The sequence below is a fragment of the Oenanthe melanoleuca genome, chromosome 1A, assembly GCF_029582105.1.
Source record: "Oenanthe melanoleuca isolate GR-GAL-2019-014 chromosome 1A, OMel1.0, whole genome shotgun sequence".
NCBI lineage: Eukaryota > Metazoa > Chordata > Aves > Passeriformes > Muscicapidae > Oenanthe > Oenanthe melanoleuca.
Genome location: NC_079334.1, coordinates 6938686 through 6954076, shown reverse-complemented (window position 1 = coordinate 6954076; position 15391 = coordinate 6938686). Strand labels below are relative to the sequence as shown.

General features: G+C 48.7%; 1 protein-coding gene across 5 annotated transcripts in view; it reads left to right on the top strand.

Annotated features, from left to right (window-relative positions):
* The first annotated feature begins 5103 nt into the window (after positions 1–5103).
* The window catches only part of PPFIBP1 (PPFIA binding protein 1), a 99524-nt gene continuing 89236 nt past the window's right edge, over positions 5104–15391 (top strand). For all 5 annotated transcript variants that reach the window (XM_056511024.1, XM_056511015.1, XM_056511008.1 and 2 more), the window contains exon 1: positions 5104–5189. The gene's annotated coding sequence lies outside the window, so the exon portion shown is untranslated. The remainder of the gene's footprint in view (positions 5190–15391) is intronic.

Below are 15391 nucleotides of genomic sequence, written 5' to 3'. Positions count from 1 at the left end.
GAATTTCTGGTAGGGTTGTTATGTCCTGCTGCATCCAGCACGCCTGCTTTGCTCTGATAACACTTTGCTGTGCTCCACAGGCTCGGGTATGTGCCTTGCTGTGCCAGCCACGTGTGTGCATTTCAGTGGAGAAGTGCTTATCTGGGACATTCCAGTGTGGGGGCTACCAGGAAAAGTTATTGCTGGCACCTCTATGCCAGTTCCTGACTCCTCTGGTGAACATTTTGTCCTGTGTTTGAAGTTAAACACTTCGAGTACCCAAAGGGCTTCTCTTCAGCTCCATCGAGCTCTGACTATACCAGAAATCCTCTCCTGAGTGTAAGCAACAATTATCTGCTGATACTGAAATTGAGAGAATGCTGTAACAAGTGAACCTAATGAGGATTTCAGCCCAGTTAAGGTGCACTTATACCTAAATTACTTAGAGGGAGACCTCCAGGGAGAGGAAAAAAAATGCTTGGTATGCTTGCAGAAATTTAAGAATGTAAAACCTTCTCGAAGTGTAACCTTTCCTCTCCTGCTTTTGATGACAGCAATGATTCAGGGTAATGGGAAGACAATGGTCTGGAACACCCAATCTTTTCAAGCAGCTGTGCTATTGCCATGGTATGGATTCCTCTAGCTGAGCCTGATGTGGTTCCTGCTCATGTCAGGAGGTTTTCTCTTGCTCACATTTTACATAAAATATGCAGCATCTTCTGATTTGTAACACTGCTCTTTGTGATGTCCAGATCCACGCTGACACATCTCTGAGGTTCATTCTCAGTGTTCATGCTGGAGAGGTTTCTGCAGCTAATTACTTTTGTTCCCTCAGAGAAAAGTGAAATTTTATAGAAAGCTTCCTTGTCCATTCAAAAAGGAACTAGAATTTGCTTTTTCTTGATTTTCAGGGGTTGGAACCGAAACTGGGCACTTGAAACAATCTCAAGTGCTGGGGCAGATTGGTCACTTCTTAAAGGGCCTTCTGCTTTTTGGAGGGCTGAAACTAGAAACTTCAGAACAGAGGAACTTTAGACCAGAAACTTTGCAGCAGAGCCAAGACAGGACAGCATCTCTTCCATCAGTTCAGCAGCAGGTTCAGTGTGCAGGGCTTTTCTTTGTGTTTTCAAACACTGTGGGAAGAGCCAGGGATGGGACAGCTGAGGTCAGAAGTTTGACTGTTCTAGGAGAACAATTTGGGACCATTTTGTACTTTAGCTGCTCTGGATTATTAATCATTTGGGTACCGAATCTCTCCTGTCCTTTTTAGGAAGAGATTGGAGGGGAAATTAAACATGGGGAGAAAGTTTCAGGTATGGATTTTACAGCTAGAAATTGTTTTTGCTGTGCTTTGTCCCAGGACTGAACATGGTGTCGTACCAAAACTCAAGGCCAAAACAGTTTGCACTGTTGAGTATTTAACAGTCAGGATACTTCAAGTAGCAGAAAGGCAGGACAGCTTTGACAGCCCAGCTACAATAGTTGGTCAGAAGAGCAACATTTCCAAAATAATGGCTTCTAAGAGTAGAACTGTGCTGCTGCTGAGAGTGAATTCCAGCTCCTCGTGTGAAAGAAGCTCCCAGGACAAAAACACTCTTTTCTCTGCATTTACCTCCATCTGCACAAGGTGCTTTTGCTGGCACAGCTGTGCCTTCAGAGGATCTTATCCCAGCCCTGACTGACACAACTGTGCCAGCAGAGTTGGTGGTGGAGCCCTGACCTGAGAACACCTTGGCTCAGCTGCAGGGCTAATTCTCAGCTGGGAATAAAAAGAGGGACTCACTGAGTCCTCTCTCTGAGCTGTCCAGAAGTGAAACTCATGCACAACCTGGGTGGGAAACCATTGTTCTTTGGGAAGGAGATCCCTCAGCTCTTCCAGCTATTGATTTTTGGGGAATGGGTTTGGTCTAAAGGAAAACCTTTGGGGCCCAACAAAGTGCTGAATTTATTTACAAAAATTGTTAAAAATTGGCTGTGATGTACATGGCTTGTTATTGTGTTTCAGTGCCTTCCCTGTGGGCTAGCACTGATAGAATCATAGAATTATAGCATGGGTTGGGTTGGGTTGGGTTGGGTTGGGTTGGGTTGGGTTGGAAGGGACCTCAAGGATCATCCAGTTCCCACTCCCTGCCCAGGGCAGGGACACCTTCCACTATCCCAGGTTGCTCAGAGCCCCATCCAGCCTGGTCTTGGACTTCCAGGGAGGGAGCATCCACAACTTCTCTGGGCACCCTCAGCACTCTGATATGGAAGAATTTTTTCTTAAAATCATCTGCTTTGTGCCAGGGATCTTGGAGCTCATCTGCTCACCCCACTGACCCAGCTGAAAATTAACTGCACTAGACATTATTCCTGGCTGTACCATGCCGTGAGTGTGTGGGAGATGGGAATTACTGCCCAAAGAAAATCTTGTAAGAAAGTTCACACTGCTCCTTCAAAATGCCTGACAGCTCTTGAAGTACTGGGCTTAATGCCACTTATTGATTTGTAACCACGGAGACAGTGCATGTTCCCAGTGTAAAGTGAGGGAAAAGCTCTATTCCTTCACATCCTCGAGGAGTGAACAATGCTGGAAAATGCTCTTACTCCTTGTAAGCTCCCCAAGCCTTCACAGGAGGAACCAGCAAATTGTTTGCCTTCTCAGAGCCTGCTGCGTTTTCACAAAGGTGAAGAAAATCAACCATTCCTGCAGAACCAGCCTGGAGCAAAAAGGGCTAAAGTATTCTGGGAGATGAGAGATAAGCACACCAGAAAGCCTTATCAGAGATTTGTCTTAACTTGCAAAGGTATTTTCTTCGATGAAAGAATCCTAGCAGTTGTTTGAAATGTTCTGGCTGCTAAGATTTGTTTTCAGAAAGATCTCTCTCACGTAATCCTGACAAATGAAGCCCTTCTGCATCAGGTTTTTAATAAAGATCTTCACTTTCTGAATTAAAAACTCAAAGTGCAAAAAACTCAATCAACAGAAAATTCAATTCAAAAAACAAAGGCTGAAGAATAGTGGATCCATATTTGTTCTGAGTGCTTGTTATTGGGCAAGTCCAAGTCCATTTCAGGAAGGATGGAGTGCTGGAGTGGGATCCCTGTGATTCAGCCTGGCGTGACCTGGAGTGTGATCAGCACTCACCCATCAGCTGACAGCAAGCTGGTAACATTTGCTGGAAAACTGATGAAAATTTGAGGAAGATGGATAAAAAGACCAACTGCAGAGCATCAGAACCACAGGTAGGCACCAAAGTTTTGAAACAGAGGCACTAGAAGGTACCAAAGAAACCCAGGTAATTTTAAACTGCCTTTCTTTTTCATAGTCTAAAACTCAGTCCTGAGACACACTGAAGCTGTGTGGCCAATGTGACAAGCTGGTAACTTACCAGAAAAAAAAAAAAAAAAAGTGTTTTGGATCGACTTGTCTGCTTTGCAAACTGTGCTGAAAAAGCAAATTATGCCTTTCCATTTTTGTTGGGAATTCAAAATGTTTGCTTTCAACCTACAGTTTCAACATATAGTTTCAACCAATAATGTTTCTATTTTGAATGGAACCTCCCACTTTCTTGCATGTTGTGGTCAGAAACAGAGTACCCACAAATTGTCTTTTCCCATGAAGAGAACATGAAAAGTTTTCTCTAACCCAGCTCTTGGAGAAGGGATGGGAGGAAGAGCTTTGAGCTAAACTCTGAGTTAGTTGGCTGCACCCCTTGGTCTGTTATTTGTGTGGCTCCACTCCTGAAAGAGCAGCATCTCCGGCCTTTCTGCCATGGAGCTGGCAAAGCCAAAATCCAATTTTTAGTGTGGCTGAGAGGCTGTTGATGGAGCACACTGAGTCCCTTGCACTGTATAAATGAGAGTGATGCTCTGTGAATGTAGCAAGGATCACTGCATTAACCCTGCACCAGAGAGAAACCAGAGTGCAGGAATTGAAATAAAGACTTTGGATGGATTGAAGTGTATTAAGCCACTCACACATAAAAGAGACATTTAAGTTAGTAAGTTTTAGGGTGAGTTCTAACGCTTTTAGTAAGTGAAAGGTTTCAAATGCCACAGTAGCAAAGTGTGTTCTAGTGAAGGTTGAAACTTACTGACATCTTCAGTGGAGGGTCCAGGCCCACAGTTGTAGACAGGACTTAGACATAATAGAGCTACAGTAGGAATATTGCTTACATTTATTAGATAGAACAAGATATGTCGTATGCGTAGTTTTATATGTAACCTGGTGTGCTAAGAAACTAGAATTCTAATAGGTTAAGGAGTGGTGGTCAGAGTTTGCATCTTAGCTTATTAGAAAAACCCTATATAAGAGTTTGTATTGGGGAGAGTTGTTGCTTTTAGCCATTGTGGCTTTTAGTCACTTGCTTTTAGCCATTCTGGCATCTAGCCATTCGCTTATTGCCAGGTTTTTGCTTTGCTACTGCCACTGCATTGGCCATTGCTTTTGCCATTGCTTTTTGCTAATGCTTGTCTGTGTACTGTTGAGACTGATGTGCTTTGTAATAAGATGTGCTTTGTAATAAATAACCTTTTTAACTATTAGCTGCTTTGCTTATTTAAGATAACCCGATGAAGTAGGAGCCTAAGAGCTCCAGAGTAGGAGCCTGTAGAGCTCCGGAGTTAGTGCTTAGAGCACTGGAGGTCACAGAACCTGACAGCGCCCAGCAGATTTATCTAAGCGGGGTGCCACCGGGTGCTCCTGAGCTGCAGCACCGGGCTCAGGGCCGCGGCTTTGCCGGGGAGCGATTCGGGGGATCGGGGCTGCTTCACACCGGGGACACTGCGGGGTGCCGAGCGGGCAGGGCCGGCCGGGTCCCCAGAGCAGCCCAGGGAGGCGGAGAGTCATCGCTCCTGCGGGTGTTTGGAGCCTGGCCGTGTCCCTCCGTGCCGGGGTGAGGTTCAGCCTGCGGACTCGCCCGGCCCCAGCGATGCTGCCATGGCCCGTGAGGGGCACCGGGAAGGCGGCGGCTCCCTCATGGCCGGCCCGGGAGCGGCGGCGGGCGGCGCCTCGGCCGGGCGGGGCAGAGCGGCGGCTCGGGGCCGGTCCCGGGGCCTCGGCCGGGCGGGGCAGAGCGGCGGCTCGGGGCCGGTCCCGGGGCCGCGGGCGGAGCGGGGCGGAGCGGGGCGGGCACCGAGCGGAGGCGCGGGCGGGACGGCGGCGGGGGCTGCCCGGAGCCGGCGGAGGCGCGGCCGCCCCGGGAGGGCTCAGCGCGGTTCGGCCGCAGGTAAGAGAAGTTCTCGGGGCCCGCTCGGAGCCGACCGCGGCAACTTCGCGTCCCGGCGGGATCCCGCCGTGCTCTGCCCCGGCGGCTCCTCCTCTGCCGCCGCCATGGCCCGGGGCCCCCGGCAGCGGGGCCGGGACCGGCGGGCCCGGGGGCGGGAGCGCCGCGTGTGCCCGAGCGGGGAGCACCGGGGAGCTGCCCTGCCACGGCCCGCCAGCCTCTGTCCCCCTGCGTGTCCCTGTCCCCCTGCGTGTCCCCGCCACATCCCGCCACCCTCTGTCCCCCTGTGTGTCCCTGTCCCCGCTGTGTGTCCCTGTCCCCGCTGTGTGTCCCTGTCCCCGTGCCTCCTCCCAGTGCTTTCGGCGCTCGCGACCTCCTGTGCCTTGTTCCTGTGCTGGACCTGACGTAACTTTTCGGGAAGTTTTGGGCAGAGGTTGGCGGTCTCCGGTTTAATCTTTTCAGCTCTAGTAGGACGCTTCAGGCACTGGTGCTGTGAAACTGCAGTTAGTTTTATGTAGAGCTGACAAATGTGGTTTGATTTAAGGCCTGGGGTTCTTACATCCTGTAATTATTTTTCCGAGGTCTGTTTGTGCTCGAGCTGTACTGGAGAAGCTGCGATAGCTGTGCTCGCTCGCACCGTGGCTGGGGGGCAGCTGGAGCTGTAAGAAGGTGCTTTACACCTCCCTGGCTGTTCCTGGGGGAAGGGAGCTTTGGTGTTAAACTGGCTGTGCTGGAACACGTGTGTGCTCCCCGTGTGAGCGAGCAGGAACACAAGGAAGAGTTGCAGGCTGGGCTTGGCTGTGCCTGAGCCTTCGGAGGCTCTGCTGGCTCTCCTTGTTCTGGCCCGAGCACAGCCCCTGCAGCAGCACCGTGTGCAGGCTCTGTGAGTGCTCGGGCAGCACATTGAGCAATGCAAGGGTCGCTGCATTCCAGAAAGCAAACAGCAGAAATGGGAGTGGGAATATTCTCCATGCTTACACCGTGGAGCTTTGGGGAGGAAGGTGTCCCGGAGAGTCAGCTCGGGATTTACTGCCTCTGTTAAAGGGAGCAGCTGTATCTTGAGGATTTACATTGGTGAAGGATGATCTCTGTTTCAAGCACAGCAAAGATTTTGACCCCTTAACTTCTTCACATCACTAAGACATGAAGAGCCAGAGCACTCCCTAGATGAGCTGAGTACCCATCCCAGTGGAGTTCTGGCTTTAGCACAGCTTCTTGAGCAGCTGTATCAGAGATGAGCTCCTGGCAGTGACAGTGCTGTCAGTGCTGTGCCATGGTGCTCACACGGGAGGATTGATGCTCCCATGGCAGGAGTGTGGAGTTGGTGCTTCTCTCCTCCCTGAAGGCAGCAGGAGCCCCACCTGCTTGCCTGGCTGTGAGGGGCCCTGAGGAGCAGGTTCCCTCTTGGGCAGCCCCTCTCCTGCCTCGAGCCCTGGGATTTCATCCCTTTGCTGCAGCTGGGTGTAAGAGCTGTGCTGGGGAACGCTGAGGTTGGTTTGTCCTGTGCTCGTGTGTCTGCAGCAGACCCAGGCTCAGGAGGAACTGGGTGAGGAAAGTTCCTGCTGTCCCTGACATGCAGTGGGGAGTGCTTGGAGACCAGGGATGTCACTTGGGGCAGGAGCTGTGTTGAATTCCATCTTCTTTCCTACTTGGATGGGAGTCCTGTTTCCTTTCTGGGTTGTGCTGCCAGTGCAGTGTGACACACACTTCAGGGAGCAGAGGGGTGATGCTGGAACTGTCTGTGCAGGTGCATGGGGAGGCTCTGCCTGTGACCCCTGGCAGCAGGGGATGATTGTTAACATCCCTGCCATGGCAGCCATTCCCAGCAGGCTGAGGCTCCCAGGTGGTGCTGCCAGGTCTGGTCCCATTGCTCCCGGTGTGAGCAGGACAAAGTCTGGTCACTGCTCTCTGCCAGCTCAGGGTGCCTGGGGACAGGCAGGGCTGTGTGTGATGAGGTGCTCAGTGCCGTGTCCTTCAGGAGGTTTTGCTCTTTAATCCATCCCGATGGGGGCTCTCTGATGTTTCTTTCCCCACTTAAAGGAACACTTTCAGTGCAGTGGAAATCCTTCCCCTGGAGAGCTTTGAAACCAACCAAGGTTTAGTCACTTTCTTGTCGGTGGTGTGATTGCATCAAACCAGCCTTTGGCTTGCTGAGCACAAGGGAGTTGCTGTAAACTCCTGTTAGTTTCCTCCTTTGAGGATCTGACTGATGATTTTCTTTGTTACCTTTTGTATTATTTGTTTTTCTGGAAAGGTGGAGGGAGCACGGAAAGGGGACCAGATCCCAAATCTGGGACAGATGTTCCAAAAACATCTTGCTGACTCCTGAGGTGGTTCAAAAGGGCTGCAAAAGCCCCAAAATGCCTCTGGATGGGGAGTCTGCTGTTTTGCAGTAGTTTTAATCATAGAAAGTAAGAGCCTAAATATTAGGTAGGATTTTGGGGGGTGATAAAACATCCTGAGGTGTTAGGGGTGGTCAGTAAAGCCCCTGTGCCACTGCTGAATTTGCTGCCCTTCCTTGAGGAGGTGCTGGTAACTTTTACCTCAGCTGCTAAACGGTGATGTGCAGGTTAGGTTGGTATATCTGAGAGCTTCTTCTTGTACTTACCTTGGTGATTGTCAGGGCTTCAAAGCAAAGCTGAACTTATGTGGCTGCTTTAAAGTGTGCAGTTATGATCTGACCTGTATCTGCCTGGCCAAACCACATCTGTAAACTTAGAAAAGCAAGGAGCAGGTTTATTGGAAGGTTCAGGCAGGTTTTGTTGTGTTCATGCAGCTGTGCATTAAGGATACATAAAAACACTTAATACCTTCATAACTAAAACCACTTAATACCTTCCTGTACTTAGGCTGAATAGTGAGCCCCTTCCCCCATTAGTAATTGTGAGATCCCATTAGTCATCCTATTAGTCATCCCATTAGTGACTTTGCTTTTGAATCCAGCCCAGGAGGGGTGAACTATGTTGCCTTGCCTCATGCTTACTGCTGGTGTTTATGCCCACATGTTTGTTTAGCATTTACTATAAATTCTCACCCAGGTTGAGTGAAGACAGAGTGAATGGTCATTTAAAGACACCTTCAGAAATCACAGGTAGCTCTTTGGAGGTGTCTGGCTCACCAGAATTAACCTTTGCATCACACAGAAAAGGCTCTGTGCTATTCCGCAGAGATTTCATCTTTTGCTCTATGTTTGGAAAAGTCAGTATCTAATCCAGAATGAAAACTTGGTCCTCTTGGAGGTCAGTGTTTCTCTTGCCATGGGTTTGTCACCTGCACTTGTTGTGTGTTTTCAATTTGAGGCAACTTCAGCAGAGGTCACAATGAGTCCTGACATCTCCCAGTGGGTCTGTGGTGGGATCTTTGCTTTGGATCTCCCTCTCCCTAGGGAGGGTGCTCAGCTGGGAACATACCTTGAGATGTAGGGAATGATGCATTTTTCCATTCTCTCCTTTTTATTCCACCTCCTCTCTCTCATAAATTGACCTGTGTGTTGACTCAGCTCATACTAAAGACAGTGGCTGTTTGTTACTTTTCTAGTAGTGCTTGCTGCCAAAATAGTACTTTATTTGTGCTTAAAGGATGGAATTTTCAATTAAAAATTCAGTCATCACACTGGATTCATTCAGTTGCTTGCCCTGTGTATGCTGTGTATTGCCCTTGCTATGGGCACATACAATTTCTTGGTGTCCTTTAGCTTCCAGAGCACTCTGTTCATCTGTGACTTCTGCAGTACATGAGGAAAGTGTGGAGGATTAAAGCTTCCTCCTTTTTCCATTGGCTGTCCTTCTGTTTCTGTTAAAAGGCCAAGATAAACCAATTGTGTAAAATGCTGATTTCTTTCTTCAGTGGGACTATATTTAGCTGCAGGTTTTGCAGCCCATTGTAGGTAAAGCCTTTCTGTTCCCTGCCCCTGCCTGGGTCATCTTTATCATTTATCACAGAATCACAGCATCTGTTAGGTTGGAAAACACCTCCAAGGTCCATGAGCCCAACTTTGATTAATCCCCACCTTGTCACCCAGCCCAGAACACTGAGTGCCACGTCCAGGTCTTGCTTGGATGCCTTCAGGGATGGGGATTCCAAACCTCCCTGGGCAGCCCCTTCCAATCCCTGACCACCCCTTCCATGAAGAAATTCCTGCTGATGTCCAACCTGACCCTCCCCTGTCACAGCTTGAGGCCATTCCTCTTGTCCTGTCCCTGTTCCCTGGGAGCAGAGCCTGACCCACCCAGCTGCCCCCTCCTGTCAGGGAGTTGTGCAGAGTCAGAAGGTCCCTCCTGAGCCTCCTTTTCTCCAGGCTGAGCCCCTTTCCCAGCTCCCTCAGCTTCCCTTTATCAGACTTGTGCTCCAGCCCCTTGCCCAGCTCCGTTCCCTTCTCTGGACACGCTCCAGCCCCTCAGTGTCCATCTGCAGTGACAGGCCCAGAACTGGACACAGCACCTGGGGAGGGCTCAGCAGTGCCCAGGACAGGGGGATGGACAGTCCCTGCCCTGCTCCTGCTGGCCACACCACTGCTGACCAGCCCAGGTGCCACTGGCCTTGCTGCCCACCTGAGCAGGTGTTGGATCGTGTTCAGCTGCTGTTGACAGCACCTCCAGGTCCTTTTCTGCTGGGCACTGGATGCTGCCCCAGCCTGGAGCAATGCTGTGAGGGAGGCAGGTGGAGAGCTTGGGAGATGTTGGGCTGTGTAGTCTGGCCTTACCAAACCAACACACCTGCTGGCTGTGTGTGCTGTGAGCTCTTGCCATGGAGTGCTTGGTCCCTTTGTGCTGACAGAGCTGATGCTTCTGGAGAGAGCTCCTCACCAGTGTTGCTGGCTGGCAGGAATTGTTTGTGGTAAGGTGAGCATGCTCCTGTTCCCTTCTGTGCCCTGCTTCATTAAGCAGTGCAGGTTGTGTCAAGGAGCAGCACCAGAGGCCACTTCAGCAGTGTCTGGCTTGTGGTGTTTGAGGGGAGATAAAAATAACAAACCCAGTGACTTTCAGCAGCCCTTGGCATACATTTTGATGGGAATCCCTGTTCCAGCAGGCACAGTGTTGTAACTCTTGCATGAATAAAATCCCCTTGCCAAATGGTACCTGTGCACAAAAGGCTCCAAGGTCAGGTGTGCTGATGCAATAATTTGCATTTGCATCTTTCCTTATAGACTTTTTCCCTAAATATTAGTGGAGAGCTGAAGGCTGAGACTTGAGCCTGCTGCTGCAGCATCTGAGCTCCAAAGTGGAGAATCTCTGTGCTGCCAGACAGCTGTTGAATTGTGTCACAGATGGGAAAACCCATCTGATAACCACTAGTGTGAATCAGCATCTTTTAAATCCAACAGCTCTCATGGCTCCAAATGTGGTGGATTTGGGAGAAGAACTTTGCCTTCTTTCTTGTTACAGACACATGAAAAGAAGAGGAAATTATAATGGTCTGGTCTTTTCTGCCTTGTCTCAGGCTGATCAGTTCTGAAGCAAAAGCATAGGGAAAAACAGGGTATATTTTATATGTCAGTGTAGAATTAAACCCAGATAGTTCATGGGCACTGCAGTGTTTGTGAAGAGAGAACATACACAATTTATGATTTGTAACAGAAAAATAATTGTAAAATAACTGTAAAAGGAAACAAACTGCCAAACAAAAACAAAACAAAAAAAACAACCTCCTCATTCTCAAATCTTTCACTTGTTGTGCTCTGTAATGGAGGACAGAAATAACATACATGCATTTACCCAGTCAGCACTAGGATTTGTTTTGGGCATGAGGCAGGGCAGTTCCTTGGTGCTGTGGCAGCTGTGTACACAGCTGTCCATCTGCTCTGTCAGCAGGTGTGGCCATGGGGGTCTGGTTCTCTCCCAGCTTTGTGGTTTGTGGGCTGAGTATGTCCAGAGTCCAGAATAACACAGGCTGTTTTACTGAGTCTTGACTTCATATTTTCTCTCTAAAGTCTGTGTACTCACTAGTTACAACCAGGTAAGAAGTTTTGACAGAAATACAGGCTTTGTGAAACATGGGAAAGGTGTGAGCACCGTTGAAGGAAGTTAGCTATTTAGACTAGCCCAGGTCATGCAGGGTGTAAGAGATGGGGAGAAGAACCTGCATCCTGTTTGGAGGCTGGTTTTTGGGTGTCATGAGTTTGGCATGTGAAGATGTCTGTAGGATGAAATTAAGGTTCTGCAGAGTGTGGTGCTGCTAATTAATGCTTGTCTTTGAGAGCAGGTGAGAAGAGTATCTTTTTTGTAAAAACACCCTGAACTGTTGGTGTGTTTCTGAAAATAGTTATGATCTCACGTGGTTGTAGCCCTTGTGATCTTGGGTTCTGTACAGCTTTGCTGTGTCCTTTTATTTCTGCCATGGGTTGGTAAAAATCCCTCTGGCCATATGGAGTCTGTCAGAGTCTGTTCTCTGTTAGGCTTGGATCAGGTGGGCTGCTCCTATGGAAGAAGTGCTGTGGAGACAGGGAAAGGGAGCAAATGCCTTGGGATCCTCTCAGTGTGAGGGTGAGTGAGTACTCATAGATGTCAGCTGGGTGATTGTGTTTTGCATGAGTTTGGAACATTTTCTTGTGTCTTTGATTTATCCATCTCCTCTGTTCTCCTGATTTTGGTTTTAGACCTGTGCTAAAAGTAGGATGGATGCATCTTGGTTCATCCCTTCGGAGAGAGTGTGCTGTCTCGGAGAGCTGCTGTGTGCAGGATGATGGGGCAGCCAAGGGCTGGGGTGTGGCTGAAGCTGTGGCTGTGTGGGAACAGGGAGCATTCCTGGTGCTGGAACCTGCATTCCAAGCTGGAAAACACGTGGGAGGTGGTGGTTTGATGGCCATGGTGCTCAGCCTTTTTGCTCTCCCTCGTGCACTGGAAGCATCTCTGGTAGAGTTGTTCAGTGGTGGGGGAGGGATGGTACACAGAGCTCTCTTTGGAAGAACCAGACAGAAATTTTATTCTCCCCAGGAAAAGCAAGGTGCTCCATCCCACAGCTGACAAGTCCTTTGTGATCTGCACCCTGGGGACATCTGTGCAGCGAGGGAGGACCTCCACAGTGCAGCTGGAGGCTGAAGGAGCCCTGTTGGCTTGTCTCAAGATCCAAATTCAGATGTCTGTTCTGGACCTGAATGTGCATCATCCAGTGTCATTGTGTTAGTGGCCTACAGAGAGGGAGGGGAGGACGTGTTGGAGCAGCCAGGGCACACTGGGTGTTCCCCATTGCTGCCCACAGCTCTTGCACAGTGGAGCAAGGGTCTTGCTGAAGAAGAGGTGGGTGTCTTGAGCAGCTGGTCTCCAGGAAAGGCTTGTGGCTCCTTGTGGCTCCTGGTCGGTTCAGGTGCTGGCTTTGTTGTAGTATCCTCTGTCCTGCTTCCAAACCAGGATTAAGCCAAGGAAAATATTTCTTTACTCTTAATTTAAATCCCTGGGAAGTTGGTTTTGCATTGGAGCAGACTTGAAAAGGCTTGTCAGTTGGATCTTAGAACAATCAGCATTTTTTTTCTCCTCCACTTAACCAAAGCTGGTTTAATTTGTGACAGCACTTTTAATTTGTTATGTTTGTAAAGGAAACATCACAGGGGAAAGTTCAGAAATGCATATTTATATTTCTTGCCTGAGCTTAAATTGGCTGTAAGAATTTGGTTTTTGTATTTTTATAAAGTAAGGCTGGACTTTTTTTTTTTTTTTTTTTTTTTTTTTTTTTTGTTTGGTTTATTTTTGTTTTCTTCTCCTCCAGAAGGAACATATAGTGGCTTACCTTGGTGTCCACCTTCTCTTGGATGTGAAACCTGTAACTAACAGGTCCTAACCAAAAGCACCTCCTCAGAGGTTTCCACACTCATGGTGGAGTTGGTGTTGGACTTCCTGTGCTGGGCAGGGCCACTGCAATCTCTGATGGTGCTGGACAGAACTGTATTTTCTGGGATATCTTTAGGATGTACAGCAGGAATTTGGGTGCTGTGGGGGAGTTACACCACTCCCTGCCCCCCTTCTTGGGAGGACTAGAGTCTGTGTTGGTGAGGTGTTGGGGATCCTAGGGAGGTGTGTGCCCTGCTCTGGGTGAGTGGGAGGACTGTGGCTGGGTTTGGGGTGCAGATGTGCCCCTCTCCCTCCCCAGAGCCCTGGGGGGGACATGCAGCCATCCAGCAGCAGTGGCTGAGGCTGGGACTGTGCCCCATGGCATGGGGACACTGCAGTCTCATGGCTTGCTGCTGGCAGCTGGTGGGTAGTGCTACCAGATTTGTACTGTTTGTACTGTTCTAGTGCTGGGATGCTGCTGGCACTGTTGGGGTGCTGGAAACACCTGAGAGCAGCTGGCTGTGACATGGGGTAAGTCCTGGGGCTTCCCAATGGCATTGCCTGTCCTCAGCTTCTTGGGGAGCTTAGAGGATGATTAATTCTTCCCCCCTTTCAAGCCCTGACAAGAGTTAAAAAAGCAGCATTGAAGATGTTGCTGCATATCTGGATGGGCATTAGGAGGACAGAGCAGTCATGGGTTTGTTCTGCAGCAGCATCTTTCTCTCTTTCCATTTGCAGTAGAACTTGAGAGTGTCTTTTTGGTGAGCAGTCATGGGGCTGTAAATGCAACATGGAGATGAGAAGGTTGAGATTTGTTTTCAGGGTGGTGCTGGTAAACTTCCTGCAGGTTGTAGTAGAGATAATTCTGCAGGTTCTGGCTCCATTGTTGTGGCTGGGTCTAAAGTGAATTCAAGAAAAATGTTTTGGTTGAACAGGCTTTCCTTTCTGTTTTATCCAAAGGGAAGTATCTGTTCAGAGCCTGATCTGTTGTTCTCATTACTGAGGGAGTTTCTGAACAAGACCTAAATCCATGATTATTTGCACGTCCTTATCTGTGTGACACAGAGTTTTCCAGGTCAGTATCTCATGTTTCAGATTCTCTCACAGTGTGTGGTCTTAAATCTGCATATGCAGGTATGATTTATCTTAAAGGGTCAATAAGGTGAAAAGCATTTCTGTCAGCATCATTTTGGGCAGAATCAGAATTTCTGCTAAGGACCAGAAGTGCTGAGCTCACAGCAAGCTCTTGGGCTGTTGTTGGAAGCAAGGAGAGTGAAATGCAGAGCTGTCCATCCTGTCCATCACAAAGCTGGAATGCCTGGTGGGGGTGGAGAGGAGGCACTTATTACCTGATAGGCGTGTCAGGGATGAGACTTCCATGTAACCTGCTCACAGGGAGAGGGAAACATCTTGTAGCCCAGCATGACCATGAGGATGGAGGCTCACCATGCCTCCAGAGAGATTTGTGTTGTTGCAAAACCACAGCCTGCCTTGGGGAGAGCCTCCTTTTGTGCAGGGTGATGGCAGTGGTAGCTGGAAATGTTTTTCCTTTTGGAGCTTGTTGGAAGACAATCCCTGTTGCATGTGTGTATGTTTACCTCCTTTTTTTGCAGAAGTACCAAAGCAGGACCAGATTCAAGGCTATCTTTTGCAAGGAACCTCCTTGCTGATGTCTCCATCTGAAATCTGTTCCTATTTTCTTCAGCTTGTTGCTCTCAGACCTCACGGCGCTTGAAACTCCCCCTCCCTTCCCCACTCTTCCAAGGAATTTTGCAAAGAAATCAATAGCTGTCTAGTTATGACAGCAAAATGAGAAAGGCTGTAACGTCTCCATAGCTACCTAAAAAGTACTTGTAAAATGCTGGTGGAAGAGAGTGCCCTGGAATTATCCCATGCATTCCTTGCACGCAGACTGAAAATCGTTTGCATTAGTTAAGTAATCGCTGCACGCTTGTCCGGTGAGCAATGTTTGGTTACTGCAATAAATTCTTGTTCCTTAAACCCTGTGAAGCTGAAAAAAATGAATTTGTTTTACATAGAAAATGAGCTGACCTGTACTCTCTGTAGATGAACTGATTGTAAACGGACCAGCTTAATCCAGCTTGGTTTTTTTCTCGTGTTTCATGTAGCATCTGAAAAGAGACAGCTTGTGGCAAATTAGCCAGGGTGAGACTACAAAAAGATTAAATTATTCCTGTTTGAACAGTTCCCAGCATGTGAGCACTTGCTGCTTGGCTTGTACATCATCTGGCATGCCAGGGCTGCTGTGATTGAGGTGAAAGTAAATAACCTCCAACTGGAAATCTTGCTTTTGCCTTAAATGATGATTTATTCGTTCACCAGTGAAAATAACACAGAGATATGAGGAACAAAAACTGTAGTTGCTGTGTGTTTGGCTTTCTTGCAACAGATGTCTCTCCCTGTTGCATTTCTGAGCAGAGA